Raw genomic sequence first — 23,148 nt, 5'->3', positions numbered from 1 at the left:
GTGTTACTGGGCAGGTACCAGAATCGTGGAATACAGCTAAAATTATGTTTTTTCTTAAAAAAAATAAATCACCAACGGAATGCGGCTCTTATCGTCCTATATCATTGATTAACGCAGACGCTAAAGCATACTCCAAGATATTGGCTCTTCGCATGGCCCCACTTATGCCGTTGTTGGTAAATGAGCAACAACATGGTTTCGTAGCAGGGAGGGACACTACTGCCCATGTTAACATGGCGATCACCGCTTTTGATGTTGCAGCAACTAACCACACCCCACTCGGGATGATACTTTTAGACGCAGAGAAGGCGTTTGACCGAGTGGGGTGGGACTACTTATGGGGGGTGATGAAACAATATGGCTTTAAAGGTCGCTTTTTAAGAAGTATACAAGCTTTGTATAAAGATCCTAATGCCAAGATCAGCTATGCAGGGGCTGTTTCACCTAAATTTTCAATCTTACGGGGGACACGGCAGGGGTGTCCTCTGTCACCCCTACTCTTCGCTCTTTCCATGGAGCCGTTTATCAATGCCCTTCAAGAGCAAGTCAAAATAAAACCTATACATCATGAAGATAAAATCTTGAAAATCACTGCTTATGCCGATGACTTAGCCATTTATACTACCAATGTGGCAGAAGCACTAATAGGGATCTTAGAAGAAGCCAACAATTTTGAGGACATCGCAGGTTACAAACTTAATATAAATAAAACGCAGGTTATAATGAATTATCAGTCTGATCCCCAAATTCCAGGACATTGCCTGGCTGCGCTTTACTTAGCGGTTAAAATTTCTTCAAAGATCTCCGATATAAGTTCGTTAAACTATGAACCTTTATTGAAAGAAGTGGCAGTTCTTTTAAAAAAGTGGCATAAGATCCCGCTTAACTTGCTGGGGCGAATGAATTTGATTAAAATGAATGTCCTGCCTAAATTCTTATATCTTTTCCGTTGTATTCCTCTGCGCGTTAATAATTTGTTTTTTAAAAAGTTGGACAGTATTATTAATAGCTTTCTGTGGGGCTATAAGAAGCCTCGAAGATCGATGGCAATTCTGAAATTACCATTGGAAAAAGGAGGTCTTAATTTCCCTGATTTCAGAGCCTACTTTTTTGCTTCCTTTTTGAACCGGCTTCGTAGTCTGTTTACTAGCTATAATCAATTTTTCTTTCATCAATTTATGCTTGGTAGAGAGGCAAAACAATTTTTGGCAAAAGTGCAGGACCCCAATTATTTTAAACGTGTAAAATTCAAGACTGCACGGGACGCAGTACGTATCTGAAATATGATTATGATAAATTGTGAAACTTCTTTTTTCCACATTGATTTGTTACTTTGGGGTAATCCTGGACTCCCAGGAATTTTTAGTGATAATACGGGACGAGATTGGGCTAAATACGGTATTCTAAAATTGGGAGACTTATATGGTTCAAGTGGCTTCCTACAATTTGAAACTTTGTAACTTTTGTTCAAATTACCGGAAACTATGCGCTTCAAGTACATTCAAATAAGGGACTATTTAATCCGTAAGATGAACTTGATATCTGTAAGTAGCTCAGATATATGGAGCTGTTTTTACTCAACAAATCGAAAATCACTAATTAGTATGGGTTATAAGTGTTTAAATCAAAACAAGATGGATAAAACTCCTCGATTAGCGATAAAATGGACCTCCATATTAGGGCTTAATGTGACAGCTCAGAATATCTTAAACGCTTTAGTAAACATCAACAGAGTAACTCACTCATCTAGTTTAATGGTTCAATCCTATAGAACAATATCTTATCTATATTATACACCTCTAAGAATCTCCAAATGGGCACAAAATACTCTGAGCAGTGACCGTACTAAATGCCCTAAGTGTGGGCTGGTAGCCGCAGATATTGTACATATGATCTATACTTGTCCGGTATTAACAGGGTATTGGTCTGTAATAGAAAATATTTTATATAAGCAAAAAGTGATCAGCTCTGCATTATCAGCTACCTCAATTTTACTTGCAATATACCCATCTAGCACTACCAACATAGATTTGTTAAATATACTTCTGACCTGCGCTCGATTGATCATTGCGAGAGCTTGGATCTCCCCGAACCCTCCTCATACAATGGAATGGTGGGCGTTAGTTAATGAGATCTATACCATGGAGGGTTCAATTGCAAGGAACAGAGGAATAAAAGCAACTGGAAAATTTGTTAAAATTTGGGGCACTTTTTTAGAATAGTACATGACTACAGAAGACAGTAACAATAGTAGGCCTTAGGGAATATATATCTGTGTTTTTCCAACTTGTCATTATGGATCCAGGAATATACATAATTTCTCCATTCGTTTTTATTTTTTTATTTTATTTTTTTGTTGTTTTTTTTTGCTCTGTTTTATGACTATATTTGAAGGATGTGCAATGCAAAGAGTCTGGCGTTATTTTATTTGTATTCAGATCTGTACCGGTATTTGATTATATATTACATGTTTTGTTAAAAATGTATTCGTTGATCTCCTTGCCCTGCTTGTCAAATAAAAAATTCTAAAAAAAAAAAAAAAGAATATCTTTAGAATTCTTAGCATGATGGGAAAAAGCACAAACATTTGACCAGCATACCTTTTGTGGAAAAATAAGTTCCGGAGGTTTGAGCACAAAGTATCCTGAACATCAAACATGGCTCAGCAATGGGGAGGAAAAGCCTTAAAAGCTAAGGGCTACGTGTATCAAGATAGCATTTTGCGATTCCCTAATTCCGAATCACAAGGATTCGCAATTAGGGAATCACAAAATGCAATGTATGAAGGTGTATAGTACACCTTTTGTGATTCCTAGGGGGTCGCAAATGACCTACCTCATGAATATTAATGAGGTAGGTCGCAATTTGCGACCCACTAGGAATCACAAAAATCACGGGGATGGTGGCCTGCTGAGATCAGCAGACCACCATGTCCGTGATTGCTTTCAAATAAAGCAATCATTTTTTTTGTAAAGCAGCTCGTTTTCCTTAAAGGAAAATAAGATGCTTTACAAAACGAAAAATGAAAAGTTTTCTTTTCATTTTTAAGAGCAGGCAGGACCACTGCCTGCTCTTAAAAATGGTTTCACAAAAATTCACAAAGGAAGGGGTCCCTTGGGGACCCTTTCCCATTTGCAAATGGGTTCCCACCTACTTGAAGTAGGTGGTAAAATGCGAATGTTTTGCTACAGCAAACGTGGTCACAAAACATTCATACATACCGATGTGATTTGGTATTGGGAAGGGACACCCTAAACACGCCCCTTCCTAATACCGAATCGCAAACCCATTTTACGATTTGGTAACAGTTTACTGAATCACAAACTTAGGTTTGCTACAACGGAAAAGTAATTTTTGCGTTCGCAAATGGGCAGATTCTGCTAATCTGCCCATTTGCGAATGCAAAAAGGCTTGATACATCTAGCCCTAAGAGTTTAAAATGACCTCAGCAAAATATCCATTCGTTTTTTCTGTGTCCTTGAGGCATTGACAAGCAGCTGCCTATTTACCCTCGTATAACTCTTCTCCGATGTATGGATGTTTGCGGGCTAGATCTGTATGTCCTATGGACATTGAGAGCAGCACTGTGCAACCAGCTCACTCTTACTGTACAGAAAACAAGGACATACTATTTCAGGTCAAGAACAGATTTCCAGGTTTATTATGTCAACTGCACAAGCAGAAACAATCGCGTGTAGCAGAAGCCCTTTGGCTATGAAATTAAAGTGTACTATATAGTTCTACGATAGTGAATTGCTGTTGCTACAGCAAGACATCCATCAACATGTATAAGACCGTCAAAACTGAATTTATATGGCTCATTATTTCAAAGCCGTCGTTATTATGGTTTGCACTCTAAGGTAACACAGTGAGCTGCAAGTTTGCATGCATTACTAACAGTAAGTTCAATACAAAAACATCTAAACATTTACAAAATGTAATTAACAATTTGTGGCTATATGTAACACTCCAAGAACGCTCCTTGATTATTTTCAAATTCATGAAATAGAATGAAAGCTACATTGGTCATTATTTTCAATGCAAATTATATTCAAATTTCACATTCAGTCTGAAAAAAACACAGATGAAGGTCAAAGTCAGTTTTGCAAAACTATTGTACAATTTTAAATGACAATTTGAAATACCACTTCTCTAACGGGTCAATTAATAAAACATTTGATAAATGCAATCATTAAAAAATATATATATTTCAAAAAGAATCAATTAAAAACCATTAAGGGCAGTTGTGATAAGCATGGGCTACACAGTATAAATATGGCATCTGACCCATTTACTGTCACCAGCCATTACAACTTCCCTTCACTTTTTAATGGGGGATGGTGGGGGGGAGGGGGTGGAAGAGCGTTAAAAAGACCTCAACCCACAATACACGGAAAATGTCTATAGAGACTTGATATCCTGTAGGGGAAACCCTTTTAAGGATGAGACTTCCTAGAAGAGGGGGGACGGAGACGTGTGAAGACAGAGGGGAGTTGAAAGAAGACCCAGTGACATGGAGGTGGAGAAGCACAGTAGAGCAGAGGAGAGTTGGAGGTATGGAGGTGGAGGAGAGCGGCAGAGCAGAGAGAACAACTGGAGGCATGGCTGGGAAGGAGAGCAGGTAAGTGAGATGGCGACCTGAAGGAAGAGGAAAGCAGCACAGCAGAGTGGACACAAACAGAAAGATGCTGCAGACAGCAGAATCCTCGCTACTTCGAATGTGCGACCAGCCTCCACAGAGACAAAGGTGCAGAGTTCTCTAAAGCCACAGCCTCTGTCTGGTGTGACTGGTGCAGTGGCCGAAGCAAAATGTGGGGAAGATGGTGGAAGGATTCACAAAAGAGGGGAAAATGTAAACACTAACCAAAGAACTGAACACTGCAAGCTTGTTTGTAGGTCGTGGAAGTGAAAGGATATACTCTTTAAAATTTGGGATAATTTTCCCAGTTTGGAGGAGTAGAGTGACACGAGGTCCAGGTGACTTTCTGACTAAGGAAGCCTTGCAGAAAGGCACAATGTATCAGCTGGGTAAAAGCAATGGTTAGAGTCCCATAGTAGGAATGGGACTTTAGGTGTACATGTATTTTCTGGTCCCAAAGCCTGGGGGAGACTTTCAATAAAAATATCAATCAATCAATTGATAACTTTATTTCGGTCAATGACCATAAAAGTGTAGATAAAATACATACAAGGCACAGTACCTACACCCGAGGTTCAGGAGGCCCCTAGAGTGGATGGGGATGATGAGCTGACAAAATGGAGTTGGGTTGCTGGTACCTTGAATGGGGTAAAAACATCAAGTATAAAACCCGTGGAGCGGGGGTAGCCAACTGGGGAAAATCATATCATGGAACGTGGCGGGGCTAGGAAAATCTTGTTATAAGCTCAAATCTTTGGTTGATTTAAACCCCATGATCATCTGTCTCCAAGAGACGTGGGCGACGGAAGAGTTCCAGCTAAAGAATTATTATGTGTATTGCAGTATAGCAAAAAAAATTCAAAAGGGCACGCAAGTGGAGGCCTAGCTATTTTACTTAGTTGCAATATAGCATGGGACCCCGTGATATACAAACACCCCTCAAATTGCTGTATTTGTGCAAAATTGAAATTAGGAAATGATAACTTAGGGCATGCAAAGTTTTTGTTTTTGGTAAATGTGTACATTCCCCCAGGGAGGGCATCCAACCCACTGGTTGACTCCATCTGTAGTTTCGTGCAAAGTTTATGTAATACTGAAGAAAATGCACGCATATTGATGGTAGGGGATTTTAACGCTAAGTTAAATAATAGTGCTGTTATGTCCTTCTCTAATACGGATTTGGAGGAGGTGTGGGCTATTCAAGAGTCTGTACTTCCGGCCCAGTTAAAATCTGATAAACGCGGCCTTTCCCTCTTGCAAAATCTTAGGAATCTTGACTTAGTACTTTTAAATGGTAGATTTCCTGAGGATTCACCTGCATCTTGTACTTTTAACGGAACTTACGGTCAGACCCTTATTGATTACATGGCAGTTTCCATTCAATTGTTCAGTGCGTGTACACAGTTTATGGTGCTCCCCTCTAACATGAGTGACCATGATATTTTAGTGGTAAAGATGGCTATAAATATCAAGAAGCCTGAACTCTGGAACCAGAGGGAGGAAAATGTCACCTATTCGCGAAATAATGGCCGTACTTGTTGGTCACATAAGGCACTTCCGAACTTTCAGAGGGTATTTAAGAATATCGCATTTAGGCCAATTCCGGAGACTCCGATTGTGAGGTACGAGAGAGTGTTGGCAGCAATTAGAAAACTGGGAAGAAAAACAAGACATGAGAACCTCCCCTATAGTATTAATTCCATGGGAAATCAAAAAACTGAATAAGGAGAATAACGGGTTGATCAGACTCCAATTTAGAGTTCCTAGTTTAAAAAATCAGAGAGAGATATACAGACTAAAACAGGTACGGAAAAGAAAAATAGTATCAGATCGGAGGAAAGTTGAAGATGAAAAATGGGTAACCCTTCGCGAAGTGGCCTTATCCGGGGATACTAGAAAGTATTGGGCATTGATAGCGAAGTTTTGTGATGGTAGGGAAAAATCACAACCCATGTTAATCTCCGAATCTGAATGGTCCACTTATATTTCCCAACTGTATGCTCCTAATCAATTAGCAGATCAGTTTGAGGGGGTTCCTGAGAACTCAGAATTAGGGGTTGATGTAGGAGAACCAATAGAATCAGAAATTGTAGGTTATATTAAGGGGTCAAGATACTCTGCGGCAATGGGACCAGATGATGTTCCAGTAGCCATAGTAAAACAGGATCATGAAGATTGGGCAAAATTTTTATATCCGTTGTTTGCTCATTGTTATGACACTGGGAACATCCTGTATTCCTGGAAGGGAAGTATATTGGTCCCGTTATATAAGAAGGACCCAAGAAATTCCCCGGGCAGTTTCAGACAAATCTCCCTTTTAGACGCAACGGGGAAGCTGTTTGCGAAGAGTATTCTTGGTCACTTGCAAGAGTGGGCATTCGGAAATAATCACATACCTCTGGAGCAAACAGGATTCCGTAAGAATAGTGGCACTCTGGATAACATCTCCGTCCTACAAACGTTAATTGAAAAATATCCTGTGGGCCGAGGGGTCCCTTTGTATACTGCCTTTATAGATTTCTCCACAGCGTTTGATAGGGTAGATAGGGGGATGCTGTGGAGGAAATTGGTCACAATGGGGATCCCAGGGAACCTTTTAAGATTAATAATTGCACTCCACTCTTTGACGTGGACAAAAGTTTTGTTGGGGGATCTCAAGGCCTATCAAGGAAAATATGTACACACAACGGGCGGAAGCAGGGGTGCCTTTTGGCCCCTTTACTCTTTTCTATCTATATCAATGATTTGCCGGGTCGGGTAGGACGGAGTAAAGGGGACCCTCCCCAATTAGGTATTCTTAAACTAAGTTGTCTATTGTACGCAGATGATGCAATAATAATGGATTTAACACCTATTGGGCTGCAAAGAAGATTGAGAGAACTCGTTAAGTACACAGAAGAGCACTTTTTAAAAATAAACATTTTAAAGAGCAAAGTTATGATTTTTACTTATCAAGGGTGTAAGGTTAGAAAAAGTCTGAGTTGGTTTCTGGAAAGGGAAAAACTGGAAGTTGTGAAATTTTATCCATATTGAGGAAAAATATTTTCAAACAGGTGCTCTGCTAGCAGACATATGGACCATTGTAAAGGGAAAGCAATTTCACAAGCTTCGGCTATTAATCGCCTGTATATGCAATGTGGGAAAAGACACTTTTCCCACATCATGTCGGTTTACAAAATAAAAATCCCACCGACTTTGAATTATGCTAGTGAAACAGTAGATGAGTGTGAATGGACCAAATTTGAGAAAGTGGAAGGAGAGATTTGGTGCCAAATATGTAATTTGAATTATGCTGCGCCAATCGCGGCACTTAGGCTCGAATTTGGTCTTCTCTCGACATATGTGTTATCAATGGCGGCCTGTTTAAGGTGGTGTAATGCTTTGATAAATGGCCCCGATAATTTATTGAGGGCAGCACTGCACAGGGAAAAGCGCTATTTTTAGAAATTATACAAAGGCTTTAAGTATGTTCGGTTTAGATAAGGAAGGGGCTGCAGCTTTATGTAAAACCTTGTTAAAGCATATAATTAAGAAGTCAATATATGTGGTTTCTCGCAAAAGAGATTTGATTCTATGTTCATTGAATGGAAGGATGGACTGCATTGTTGGGAGTTCTATTGTTAAAACCCCCCAGCCGTATGTTCTATGGAACCTGGAACACGGAGTTCGTAGGGTGATTTTGTTGTTAAGAATGAATTTATTACCCCTAAGAATTGTAACAGGTGCCTGGGAGGGTATTCCCAAAAATGAAAGATATTGTCATCTGTGTAATTGCGGTATACAAGATCTGAATCATGTCTTGATTGTGTGTCCTGCACTCCACTCAATATGACGAAGATATTTAAGGTGTGCTTTTTAAAGTAAACTATCTCAACAGCTGAACAGGCCCGTAATTGTCTTCTGTCCCCTCCATCTGAACTGATGTGTTTAAAAAAAATTTCGGTTCTTCAAAGAGCTTTTAAATATTTATTAGGATTGGAACATTTTTAAGTGACTCGAGATCTTATAATACCTCTATGTTAAATCATCTATACTGCTGCTAAGGGAGGGTGGGAAATATTTGTCCTAAGAAATTGCACAGAGCACTTGCACTTTTTGTATGACATGTAAATGGTCCTTTTTAATACTTTTGGGTTAGATTATTTATATAGCTAGTTTTGGTAAACTCTCCCCCAAAGATTGCACAGAGCACTTGCACTTTTGTATGATAAGGTGGTGCCTTTCCCTTTTCCCTAAATCCCGATTACAACTGGTATTAATTCTTCTGTGTACCTCTTTTTAAATTAGGTTTTCCTGACAGCTCATAGTGTGTTTTAATTGTAAGACGTTCGTTTAAGTGACTCAAGAACTTATAATATCTCGATGTTAAATCATCTATACTGCTGCTAGGAATGGGTGGGAAACATTTGCCCTAAAAAAATTGCACAGAGCACTTGCACTTTTTGTAGGGGAGCTTTTGGTAAACACTCCTCCAGAAACAGCACAGAGCACTTGCACTTTTGTATGATAAGGTAGTGCTTTTCCCTTTTCCCTAAATCCCGATTATAACTGTTATTAACTCTTCTGTGTACCTCTTTTTAAATGAGGTTTTCCTGATAGCCCATAGTGTGTTTTAACTGAAAGAAGTATTTTTGCATTGATATGATGTTGCCCAGTGTATAGCTTAGTCTACTGAAGGAAAAGTGTTCTTTTTTAATTGTTGGTATCTTAGTATAAAATTGTACTTGTATTTTTATTCCGCATTTTTATATGTAATGAATGATGTTTTATTTATGTACTTTATGTGGAATTCTTCGGAATTCTAAATCATAATAAATACTAATTGAGATTAGATTAGTACAAGGCACAGTAGTTAAAACAATAAATATGAGCAATTGGTATTAGACATAAAAATTGATTAAAAAAGAAGTTATCAAGAAAGAAAATTGATCCAAAATGTTGACATTAACTTTAAACAAAGCCTTTCCTTCGGTGCCACATACCATGTAAAAAACAGGAAACAGCAAAGACAATAGGAGGCGAGGTGTCGTACATTAAAACTGCGAGGTGTCGTACATTAAAACTCTACACGCCTGCGCACATTGCCTGAAGCCCAAGTTTCTACATAGTGGGATCAGCCAATTTTTTCTTATTGTGATATACGCTGGGCAGAAGAACATAACATGGGCAACATCTTCTCGGATGTAATTACATGCCGGGCAAGTTCCATTTTCTGTTTTAGCCCATTTCGAGGTAAATGCCCTGATTGGCAAGCAGCCGTGCCTTAATTGAGTATATAATGTCCTCGCAAGAGGGGGTTGGACTACATCTAGAAATTCCTCCCGCCGAGGTTCAGATTTTAGTAAGAGGAACTCAACAGACAGCCTGCCCTGGGTTGTTGAACGCTGAAGTGCAAGTAAATTTTGCCGCCTCACCAGGGTTAGTAACTGTGCCCTAGGTGTCCGCAGGCAGCTCAACTCGGGGGTCTCCCATAACTGGGGCAAGCCTACATAGGTGGTGAGGGCCTTGATGCGAGATAGCCAAGGAATATTTTTATTTTTTATTTGTCCCCAGACCTCCAAAAATTCGGCTCTGTAGGAAGCCAGTTCCGGTGCTGACCAGAACCTCCTCCAATAGAGCAAGGGCCGGGCGGCTACCAATTCCTCTATGGACCCCAGGCCCAGATCCAATCGCAAGGGGATAAGTGGTGTGCTTTGTGGTAAGCCCACCAGGTTCCTCATAAAGGACTGCTCAACCCTCAGGAGACTGGATGTATTCTTATGTCCCCAGAGTTCAGCGCCATACATAGCTGCTGTCCTGGCCTGAAGTCCATAGATTTCAAGGACAGGAGGACAGGAGCAACCGGTTTGAAGTCTGATGATCTATGGAGCTTACTAATACCCCCTGCTCTTTGCGATAGTCTAAGGGCAGATTTAGTAATTTGATGACCCCAACCAAAATCTTCTGTCAGGGTAATGCCAAGATAGACAAAAGTTTTGACCCGTTCCAGGGGAATACTGTTCAGGACAGGGTGTGGGCGGGTGTGCCTTGGGGGATTGAAGATCATAAACTTGGTTTTATCCAAGTTAATCTCCAATCCCCGCAAGGCACAGAATGTTACAAACCCGTCCAGAACACGCTGGATGCCCGATGATGTTTTGGATAGCAACAGAGTGTCATCCGCAAACATCAGAGCGGGCACCCGACCAGTAGCCAACCAGGCAGCGTCGTTGTCTTTTACACCATTTAAGGCATCCACGAGGCCATTAATAAAAAGGCTAAACAGCGTGGGGGCCAGGACGCACCCCTGTCGCACACCCCTAGATACAGGAAAACGGGCTGAAAGATCCCCATGTCTCCCACACCTAACCTGGGCATAATTACCAGCATGCAATCTAGTCAGAGTGTTCAGTAGATAAGGCGGGAGGCCCAGATCTGCCAGTACTTTCCACAACTTTTCCCTGGGGACAAGATCGAAAGCGGCCCGCAGGTCCACAAAGACAAGGTAGAGGCTGCCACCCTCCACTCTTGCTGTTTTCCAAAATAGGACCTGGAGCCGAAAAATTTGATCCAGGGTTGAAATGCCAGATCTAAATCCGGCCTGGAGAGTAGTTAATATTTCATATTCCTCCATCCACCCTTGTATCCTGTCCAGTATGATCCTACCCATTAGTTTTTTTGTTGTATCTATAAGGCTAATGGGCCTATAGTTTGATGGGGTTAGCGGACAACCCTTTTTGTAAATGGGGACGATCTCAGCTCCCAACCAGGTGTCCGGTGGATCAAACCCCATAAGAACCGCATTAAACAGGATAACCAGGTATGGTGCCCATTTTTTAGGTTGAGATCGAAACAGGTCCCCGGGCAATTTATCAAGGCCAGGAGCTTTGTTGGGGAGCAGCCTTGCTATGGCAGATTCTACCTCCTTCAGAGTAATGGTCTCTGGTATTACAGGGAGATACACCTCCAGAGCGTCCAAGTGATCCAACCGCGACCCCGCGCCCGAGGCCCCCACCAGTCGATACTCGTGATGGGGGTCTGGGACGGGGGATTGCCACAGCTCCTTCCATAGACAAATCAATCGTCCCTGCCATACTATACTCTTGGGCAGGTTTGGAGCCTAGACAAGGAACATCATCACGCCCAAAGTTGTATATAGTGCCCCGAAATGTGCCTCCCACACTGAGGGTGCAATATTTGGGGAAACTGCCTCCCCTCCCCCTTTTACACCTGAGCTAACAATGGCCCAGAAGGACTTGGCGTCCTTTGAAAGGAGCGCAGATCTCAAGTCCTCCCACCTTGTTTCCTCCCAAACCCTCTTACTTCTATTAATTGCCTTTTTATAAAGCAGTCTAGATAGCCTAATTCCTACACTATCTTTAGATTAAATTGCCGTAAGGAGAACCCTTTTTGCTTTCCTGCAGGTGTCATCATACCAGGGGTGTGTCTTAGCCCCACGCCCTTTATACCCACTTCCTGGGCAAAACACATCCCCCAGTGCGAGAGCCAACTGCCTATGGATTTCTACGGCTTGGCTGTTGGAGCCCGAATCACCCATCTCAATAATCCGAGGTACAACAATCTGGTATATTTCGGCAAGCCTACTAGGGGAGTCCTGAAAGTGGGGCCATTTAACCCTGCGCCTATCTTTGGCTACCATAAGGGGCAAGATCTCAGTGTTGGCTTCGGCATCAGGGTTTGTCAACCCGACATGCGTGCCTATCCAGATCGATAGACCAACCGATGGTCGACCTCTACCCCTAGTTGTTGCCAGGATATCGAAGGTTGCATAACCTGGGCTAACACTCTCCTCCAATGCCCAGGTTTCCTGCATCAAGCAGATGTCTTGTGATGTCATGAAGGGACCCCACTCAGGCGTAAGTAATTTATTTTTTAACCCAGCAACGTTCCACAAGAGGATTTTTATGCTTCCATCGGCTACCTCAACTTTGGCTTGTGGTTTCCCTATTCCTATGGCGGGGCAGCTATCACTAGTAGTGGTCCCTATCTGAATTATCCCTTCCCTTGTTTCCATACAAGGTACAGCCTCCATGGGAGTACAAACTCCCAACTGGTACACCATTTCCCCCTTTTCTCTCCTTCCCTCCCCGATCAGGGGAAGAGGTACTGTTTCTTCTTCGGGGGTAGTAGTTAGATCATTTCCCTCCAATGCAATTACAAGGGTAGGTGTTCCACTGGCAGTGTTTAGTAGGGGATTCTCATTCACAGGGCGTCAATCCACCTGTTCCAACACACTGAACCTGTTTCTTAGAGGTAACAGTGAGAGTGGAGGAGTATATGAATGAGTGTCCTCCCAGGTTGTTGCCCCCTGTTGCATTCTATATGGGCGACTACAATGACCCTCACCATAGTGGACACTTTTACAATGGCCGGACCTCAAATGAGGGGTAGGATAAAAGTATGACAAATGGAGGGGGAGGATTTTTGGTATTTGATCTACTGGAGGATATACTACAGATGTATTCAACAGCGCTGATATCCCTGAAATTTATTACTACGCCGTTTCCTGCAATAAGGGGTCCGTAGGTCGCACGCTACTCCACCATTCCAGCGTGTATACCCCAAGAGCATCATGGTTAATGCAGTTTACTAGAAAGCGGGTGCGCTTTTCAAAAGAATCGAAGTGTAATTGCAAGGTTGCAGGCCAACTCTGGACACCGGTGTTTCAGGATTATTGTCCTTCATCAGCAGAGTGTAGGACGGTTTTCAGGGGTTGCTGTGCAGGCTGCCAAAGTGTTCTCAGGTATGGTACCTCTCCAGGTGCGTAGGGCGTTACCTCAGCTCGTCAGCTGAAAGGCTCAAGGGAGCCGTGTTAAATAAGGGGTCCGTAGGTCGCACGCTACTCCACCATTCCAGCGTGTATACCCCAAGAGCATCATGGTTAATGCAGTTTACTAGAAAGCGGGTGCGCTTTTCAAAAGAATCGAAGTGTAATTGCAAGGTTGCAGGCCAACTCTGGACACCGGTGTTTCAGGATTATTGTCCTGCAATAGTTTTAGGTCCCCTCCCGATCCATTCTATTCTTCTAACAGAAAGTATTTCCCCTGAAACATTTGGAGGTAGAGGCCTGTTGGCATTGAGCCATTGTATGCACTTATTTTTTAGGTCTGTATGGTCTTCAGTTTTTCCCTGGTTTAAGGGCGGTACCCCCGTTAGTACTACAACATAGGGTAGAGATTCTGGGGGGAGATCGATGGTAGGTAACTCCAATGAAATACCTTTAGGTAATGCCTTTCCGTTGGTTGGATTCCTATGATCAGGAGCTCCCCTCACCATTCTGTTGTTTTTACTTCCTATTTTTCCATCCCTAGGCATGGGTTTTGTTTTCCCAGAAATGAGAGTAGGGTTTCTAGTTACCTGGTGATTTTCAGCAGGAATATTATTACTGGGTGGGGGGCTAGCAGAATCCGGGACAGACTCAGTGACATTTGAAGCTAGTCTTGTACCTTGATTCCCAATAGCACTATTTTTGGGCAAAGCGGTCCTACCATGAGGGGTAGTCTTTGGAATACCACCGACCTCACTAGAAGCAAGCTTCCCCAATGGACTGGTAGACTGTGTTCTCCCCAAACCCATATTATTAAGGGTAGAAACTAATCTATCTATCCTAGATACCAGGGGTTTAATGTGTGTGCCAATAGTCTGCTTCATCAGAGCCTGAAAATCGGCAACAAGGTTAGTGACCCAGACCGGTGCACCCACAGTCGATAGAGAAGGGCCAGCAGTAGCTGTTACAAGGTCATGTTTGGGCATGGACCTTTTGATTAGTTTTTTTGGTAATGTAAATTTCTTACTTCTGGGGCGTGGTTTGTTTGCTACAGTGATTACAGGGGCAAGGGGGGAACTAGGAGCATGAAAGCTGACTTCTACATCTATGGGGACCTGAGCACAAGGCAATTCAGCAAAGGAAGATGTAAGAAAAGAACTTGAATCGGGGGGGTTAATTGTAATTGCGGAGTAGTCCCCCACTTGCTGTAACAGAGGGGCAGCAGGAGTAGTTGATAATCTTCTCTCTGTGTTTTCTATTGCCGTTACCACTACCCCAATAGTTTTTTGAAGCATCTTGTCAATAGCCGTTAGGGTAGGGAGGGGTTGTGTTGTCGCAACCTGCTGCCTAATCATGGGGCGAGAAGCAGCAGGCTTTAGGATTTTACCCACATGACTAATTTTTACAAGTAAAAGAGGACTAATCCGTATCTAGACAATGCTCCCTCCTAGTACTGAGAAGAGGGATTGGAAGCAAGGGTAACCACGTATTGATGGTTTCAAGTTACAGTACCTTTAAGTAATTGTTCACTCTTCGTGGTTGTCCTTTGAGGATGTTAAGGGAGTGGCCCTTCCCGGCCTCTTCTGGCCCCTGACGGCCCCACCCTTGTCCCGGGCTTCTCCCGGCGACGCCCGCGCGCGTCCCGCCGTGCGGGAGGCGTTCCTCAGTTTTCAAGCGCCTCCGGGCACACCAATGGCGTCACACATGCGCCGTGGCCGCCGGGGCACCTGGGGATTGTAGTCCCTGCCCTTGCGGCGATGGTGTGGCCAGAAGAGCAGCCGTTCCCCTCACGGCGGTAAAGGAACAGGATTCGCAAGCCGTTCCCCTCATGACAGGTTTACAAGGTGTGTACTGACTCCAGCGTCTGAGAAAAAGCCTCCCAGTGAGCGCTCGGCGCTCCTCAGTTTTCAAGCGCCTCCGGGCGCACCAATGGCGTCACACGTGCGCCATGGCCGCCGGGGCACCTGGGGATTGTAGTCCCTGCCCTCGCGGCGATGGTGTGGCCAGAAGAGCAGCCGTTCCCCTATCGGCGGTAAAGGCACAGGATTCGCAAGCCGTTCTCCTCACGGCAGGTTTACAAGGTGTGTACTGACTCCAGCGTCCGAAAAAAAGCCTCCCGATACAAATATCAATATAAAAGGGGTGAAGCTCTTGATCAGGGATGTGACATTTTGGATAGTATCTCTGTAAGAGATGATAACTATTAATGCCCAAGCATTTCTTTCATTTCAAAAACTTACAGTTTCATATACCAGTCCATTTAGGCATCAGAAAGGTCTGAGTTTTGCCATTTCCATTTCCAAGTCCTTCAATTTGGACTGAAGTCAGCTGCAATGTCTTGGCACCACTGGTGAGTCTCCTGCATGAGACGAGTTCAAGCTGGTGCACACACAGATCTGGTGTGTGGTATGCTCAAGGCTATTGATTGGCTTATGCAAAAAAAAACGTAATCAAATGATCTGCCTTGATTTCATAGGAAATTAATTAGTGCTCTATTCAATGTATTTGCAGAGCATGTATTTCTTCCATCTGCTAGGAGTTGTTAATCTCAAAGTTCAGCTGAGTGATCTTCTGAGTTTGAAGAGGACTCTAGTCTGTCAGTGGCTCCGTTCACAACAGACACTGCAACATAAGTATGTGGTTCCTTGAGCCAGGTTTCATCTCAAGCCTTTAGTTCAGCACATTTTGGTGCATTGAGGCCCTGCTTCGCAGCGCTTCAAGTTTCCTATTCTTGTGCCCTTCTTTTTGAAATTTTCTCTTCACTGGTGGCTGGTGAAGCTTATTTTTGTTTACTGGTAGACAGACTCCACACTCAAAGGTTGGTATGCCACTCTGGACATAGCATGTACCTTCTTCACCCCAAAGGTAATACACAGAATCATGAGCGACAGGTTTTCTGTGATTCAGGAGATTCCCTTCTGGACTCGCAGGGCCTTTTTCCTCTTGGGTCATGTTACATTATCCTCTCTACTGTGGCCTATTTCTGCCCCCCAGTCAATGGTCGTGGTAACAGTTAATGGCCAAAGTCTTTTGATGTTGGAGATGTCTAATAAGGTGGCCGGTGTCCTTCAGTTGCTGAGGCCTACTCCTAATCAAAGCATTCAAGTTTGTTCTGCAGACATTGTAAGACTCAAAATCTATTCAGTCTTGGTTCTGATCAGTTAAACATTTTTGGCATCTAACCTGATGGGTTTGAATTGGGGTTGAATTGGCCTACCACTTCTCTGTGTTCCCAGCTGACAGCAATCTGTGTTTTTTAAATTTTCCTGGAAGACTTTGCTTCTATTGAAGGTTATGCATTTAAGCTGTTGAGAGGGTTTCAGCTGGCCCAGTCTGGAATTAAGTCCCTGTCATTGACAGGATCTTCCCTTGCTCCTTAAGAACCGATATCTACTCCCTTCAAATCTTTGGAGGAGATTCCCCATCATGTTTATGACCAGCAAGGTGCAATTCTTGGTGGCCATTATGTCTGCTGGAGGTTTGGAAGAGAGTGTGGACTTTTGTTCATGGAACCTTATTAAAGATTCTTCCCCTACATGTTAGAGTTGAAGTTTTCCCCCAACATTCAAACCTAAAAAGTTGTTAGTTTCCACCTTTCTCAGGACATATTTTGCATACTTTGGCTTCGGAGGTTTTTTTCAGGCTGGTCAGTCCTTTCATTTATTGACTGTGTTGCGCAATTAAGATTAATTTGGTCTGGACCAATGTTTTCCTTAAGTCTTAGATATGTGGGAGAACAAGCCTAGAGTACTCACGGTTAGTGGCGGTATCCACTCTTCTCTGGTTGTTAGTTCAGAGGTTCCCATACCATTTCTGTTCAGAGTAGTTCTACTAGAGTGGTGGGAGCCTCTTGGACAGATTATCCATGTTTGAAATCTGCAGGGCTGCTATCATAATTTCCCCTCATATGTTTGTTTCACAGTATAAGTTGGATGTGTCTACTGTATATTTTGAGGCTGTGGCCTCAGTGGGTCTTCCACTTTGGCTGTTTGACTAGCGTCTGTTTAATAGTGTAAGTATGACTATGTATTCTCAAACTGTATTATCATTTGTTTAATTTGCATTGTCAGAATTTGACGTGCATCCTCCTCATTTGTAAAGAATGTGACGAAGTAGAGCAGGGCTGAGTAAGAACTGATATGTCAAATGTCTGAATTTATCCAGGCCTCGAAAATCATAAAAATGTTACTAGACCTGCAGGTCTAGTGACTTAAATAATCTACTTGACCTATCTGGTTTCAAATGATGTGATCGTGGGTAAATAATTTAATTAATTGAGTCACCATTTCCTTCATTATCCTATATGAGAGCACCTTCAAATGTGCATATGCAGCATGTCTGCTGTACAAAAAACTCCTGTTTAATTTAATAGACTAAATGTTCCATATATAATACAAATATAGCCACATATAGGCTACACATGACCCCTGACTTGCCTCTTAGTTCATTAACAGCCTTTTCATCAGGGTGGGGGCATGAATGTTACTCAAATTAAGTTTAAACACTATCAAATTTAATTCAACATAACTAAAGCATAAAGTGGTAGCACACTGTTATTTGTAATCAGCAGATTTTACATTGAAATGGCCACAAACCTTCTCACTGACATCCAGCTTTACTGATAACACTATGTAGTATACAAACAATGTTTAGAAATAGATTATCTGCAAATATGTGTCATGTACAGATCACCAAGTTAAAGTGTTCTGGTTTGTTTTGCTCCTATTTAACTCTTTGTTTGCATCACACTTCTTAATTAAATAAATGTGCTTTGCAATTCCTGATATATTTTGAAATATTTGTAATACTAATTTACAGGCTATTTATTTAAATGTTATGTGGAGAAGCGTAGCTCAGTGGTTAGAGGCGGCAGACCCGGAAGCTGAGATCAGCCGTGGACCAGGGTTCGATTCCCCGCCTCGGCGGGTCTCGGGCTCAAAAATTCCACGGACTCGACAATTCTCGCTCCGGTGCCTACTCGACTTACGGGGTCACACTCTGCGACTCTGGGCAATAGCTTGCTTAATCTCCACTACGGCCCCTCGCGGCGGGATGCCTGGCTTTCACCTTGTGAATACCCTGCCGGGGTATCTCACAGGGGAATACCAGGACGGGTTCCCTAAGCAAGCGCCTTGAGACCCCTGGGTGATTCGTGCGCTATATAAATCGAAATACATTTACATTTACATTTACATGTGTTAGAGAAAAATAATTGACATCTTCAGACAGTTTACTTGACAAAAACCTTTAACTCAAGCAAGAGAGAGAAAAATAAAACACATTTTCCAAGCAGCAATTAGTTAAAAGACAAACTAACATTTGACCTCTTTCCTTTAGCAGACAACAATGTGTAAAGATAGCAAGCATTTACAATGCAACGGTCTCGCCTTTGCAAAAGTTAGAGTTATTGGCATTGTAAATGACACATTTTTTCTTTATGTGTTGTTTTTGACAACAGATAAAAAAATGGCATTGTCATTTACAATGCCAATAGTTTAATCTCTCGCAAATGCGAGACCCATTGCATTTGCACCCACACACACACACAGCCACACACACACACAAAGCACATAGCCACACACACAGAGCCACACACACATACAGCCACACACACACACAGAGCCACACACACACACAGAGCCACACACACACACAGAGCCACACACACCCATAGAGCCACACACACACACCCATAGAGCCACACACACACACCCATAGAGCCACACACACACCCATAGAGCCAGACACACACCCATAGAGCCACACACACACACACCCATAGAACCACACACACACAGAGCCACACACACACACACATAGAGCCACACACACACACATAGAGCCACACACACAGACACACATAGAGCCACACACACAGACACACATCGAGCCAAGCACACACACAGATGTGGTGGATGTGGTGGTGGTGGATGAGGTGGTGGTAGATGAGGTGGTGGTGGATGAGGTGCTGGTGGATGAGGTGGTGGTGGATGTGGTGGTGGTGGATGTGGTGGTGGTGGTGGATATGGTGGTGGAGGTGGATGTGGCGGTGGTGGCGGCAGATGTGGTGGTGGCGGATGTGGTGGTGGCGGATGTGGTGGTGGTGGGGGTGCCTGCTCACTCACTCAATCATTTTTACTTTCATTCACTCATTTTCACTTATTCGCACTCACTTTAACGCATTCATTCTCACTCAGTTACGTTAAAGTGGTACAGAAACGCTGCTTGGAGCTCAATATTGTTCTGCAAAACTTCCTGTCTATGCTGCAATATCATGGAGGGCCTGCTTCATGTTAAAAAGGCAATCCAAGACTGAAACAACCAGCGTCCACTGGGAACTGAAGAGGCGTCTGTTAAAGCAGATAGTCTATTTGGCACCAGCTCAGGCAGTTAAAATACTACTGATATGATCCTAAATCGACTTGCCTGCTCACCTTAGTTCAGTTGGTGAGTAGGCTGAGTGGGAAAGACGGCGTGGTATGAAGTGGGGAACAATTCAATAACACGGTCACAGGTGATGCAACCTGCTTGCAGGACAGTACAAGCTGGGTTACGAATAGTTGGTGGAAGTGGACACTCACCCATTATAAATTCTTTCCTCACCCACTGATTCCACACACTCCCATGCTACCTGTTCAAATACCTTTTGCCTTTGTCTAACATGGTGAAGAAACAGTTAACAGATCAAGTGAAAACCTGTACGCCCACTTAGTCACAGGTCTACGCCAACAGTTTGTCCACTACGGTTACATCACTAAAGAAAGATCTTGCTTTCGAAGTTCCCTCTGTTCTGCCATCTAATCTGCCTAGTTGGCCTTCACAAACCAGAGGGAGGCAGGACACTATGGGTAGCCCTCAGAAGCCAAACAATCTCTACCTAATCAAGCAAACGCAGATCTGCTAAGACCGTCGAGTGAAATAGAATTGCAGGCCTTGCTGATGCAGTACTCAGCCATCAGCATAGCTGAGTTTAAGGAGGGAAGGCACAAAGTGTGGAGGCAGAAGGGACACTAGGTATCACTTTTTAGGCAAAAGCTCAGGTCATCACAGAACACACACTATGCCCAACATGCATGCATTCTAACAATTGATTTATAATCGGACACCTTAAGCAAGACAAAATCCCCATGCTGGCTACAGAAACGTCACCAGTATACATATTACACCCGACTATTTCCTATACTTTAAGACATGCAGATTAGGCAAAAGTGATTTTTTACGGCAAGAAATAAATTCTCTGGGACACTGGACAAGACCCCCAAATTACAAAGACTCCAAGTTACAAAAAAAGTACAAAAACTTGAAATAGTAACAAACGCCAACACAATCAACATCGATCAGCACCCTGCTGTCAACCACATCATAATATTCAATCTCAAAATCGGTCATCCACGTTTTCCAACAACCCCACACATCATACCAGTCGTCCAATCTATAACACAACCAATATCGCCTAACAAGCACAAACAAACATGCAATTTAAGACTACATATTGAATTATTCATCTTGCAGCGCAATTTATTCCACATCACAAGAGCTATGCAGTTTTAAATTCCCTTTGTTGGTATGTCCATGTGCTACATACAGCACCTGGTTTTACTAGTGTGCTATGTTCTTTAGGGTAAAATACACTAAATCTAATCACCCTACATATGGGGTGCCCAATCGCACTGCTGAGCAGGTCCGCCATCTGATTGTCCGTGCCTGGGAGGTGTTCCGCCATGAGGAAGATGTTCCTTTGAATGGCCCACTTCCACATGCTCTGAGCCAGATGAGACAACTGTGGAGAGTGTGTACCTCCCTGCTTCTGGATGTAGTACATGGCTGTCATGTTGTCCGTCCGGATCAACACGACCTTGTTGCACAGATGTACTTTGAATGATTTCAGTGCCATGAAGATTGCCATCAGTTCTAGGTAGTTGATGTGCATCTTCTTTTGTTGTATTGTCCATAGTCCCTGCACTGTGTAGGGAGTACATGAGCTCCCCATCCCTGGAGAGACGCGTCCGCCGTCAGGATGATCTGTGGGACAGGCTCTTGGAACGGTCGGCCCTTGCAAAGGTTGTGTGGATTCCACCAATGCAGAGAGTTGTATGCCCGACCGGTGACCAACACTAGGTCTTTCAACTGTCCCTGAGCCTGATTCCACTGATGCGCTAAGCATTCCTGGAGCGGACGCATATGTAACCTCGCGTGTGGGACTATGAAAATGCAGGGGCCATCATGCCTATCAACTGCATGAACACTCTTGCAGGAATCGAGTGTTGCGGTTGGAACTGTTGGATTAGCGACTGGATGTTGTTGATCCGCGCTGAAGTTGGCTGAGCGGTGGCTGCCAGAGTATTGATTGTTGCATCTAGATATTGCCGCACATGGGCTGGCTGAAGGTGCAACTTTGGATAGTTCAGGGAGAACCCCAGACTGTGAAGAAGGTGAATGGTGTGGGACATGTCGGCGGCGCACTGCTGGGCCGACTTTGCCTGAACCAGCCAGTCGTCCAGATAAGTGTAGACATGGATGTGTTGTCTCCTGAGGTGCGCCGCCACTGTCGCTAGACATTTGGTGAACACTCTGGGGGCCGTGGTCACTCCGAAAGGAAGGACCTTGAATTGATAATGCCGATTTTGAATGGTGAATCTGAGGTATTTTTTGTGTGATGGATGGAGTGGAATGTGGAAGTAAGCATCCTTGAGGTCCAAGGTTGCGAGGAAGTCTCCCTGATTGAGGAGCGGAAGAACCTGCTGCAGCGTTAGCATGTGGAAGTGTTCTGAGAGAATGTACTGGTTTAGGGGCCTGAGGTCCAGAATAGGCCTGAGGGACCCGTCCTTCTTTGGGATTAAGAAGTACAGGGAGTACACCCCTGTGCCTTCCTCCTCCACTGGAACAAGCTCTATAGTGCCCTTTTGCAGCATGACGAGAACCTCCTGCTGCAATAAGTGCAAATGCTCTGTGGACATAGGACGGTGTTTTGGTGGTATGTTGGGTGGAGTGGATGTGAGCTCCAAACAATAACCGTACTGGATAAGTTTCCTGACCCACCTGTTTGTGGTGATGGTTTTCCAGACTGGCAGGAACTGCTGGAGTCTCCCCCGAACAGGTGTGGAATGGTCGGGGGGCAGTGACAGGGCGTCACTGTTTGTTGGAGGCGGAGGAACGGGAGTTGTTGTTGCCCTTGGCGTTGTTGCCCCGATAACCTCCTCTATTTTGTTTGGGGTAAGAGGATTGCGCCCCACCTTTATTGAATTGTGTTTGCTGGGACATTTGGCCTCTGGAAACACCCCTATTGCCTGAGCGGCGAAAAGTGCTCCCCCGAAACTGTTGGGATTGGAGAGCTCCCATGGACTTGGCAGTCTCGGTATCCTTTCTTATTTTTTCCAAGGTGGTATCCACCTCAGGACCAAATAATCTGTCAGGGTTAACTGGCTGGTTGAGGATGGTAGTTTGGATCTCAGGCTTAAATCCAGAGATTCTGAGCCATGCCTGTCGTCTTAACATCACACTGGTGTTAATTGCCCTGGCCGCAGTATCGGCAACGTCCAGTGCACACTTAATTGAAGCGTTGGAGATGAGCTTCCCTTCCTGGATAAGCATCTCCGCAGCCTCCTTATATTGGTCTGGGAGATGTTGCAACAGGGTCTCTAGTGTGTCGTAGTGTGCCCTGCCGTAGCGTGCCAAGAGCGCCTGCGTGTTAGAGATACGCCATATATTGGCCGCCTGAGCTGCTACTCTCTTTCCCGATGCT

The sequence above is a fragment of the Lissotriton helveticus genome, chromosome 3_1 (assembly GCF_964261635.1).
Source record: "Lissotriton helveticus chromosome 3_1, aLisHel1.1, whole genome shotgun sequence".
Lineage (NCBI taxonomy): Eukaryota > Metazoa > Chordata > Amphibia > Caudata > Salamandridae > Lissotriton > Lissotriton helveticus.
This window is presented reverse-complemented; position numbering follows the sequence as displayed.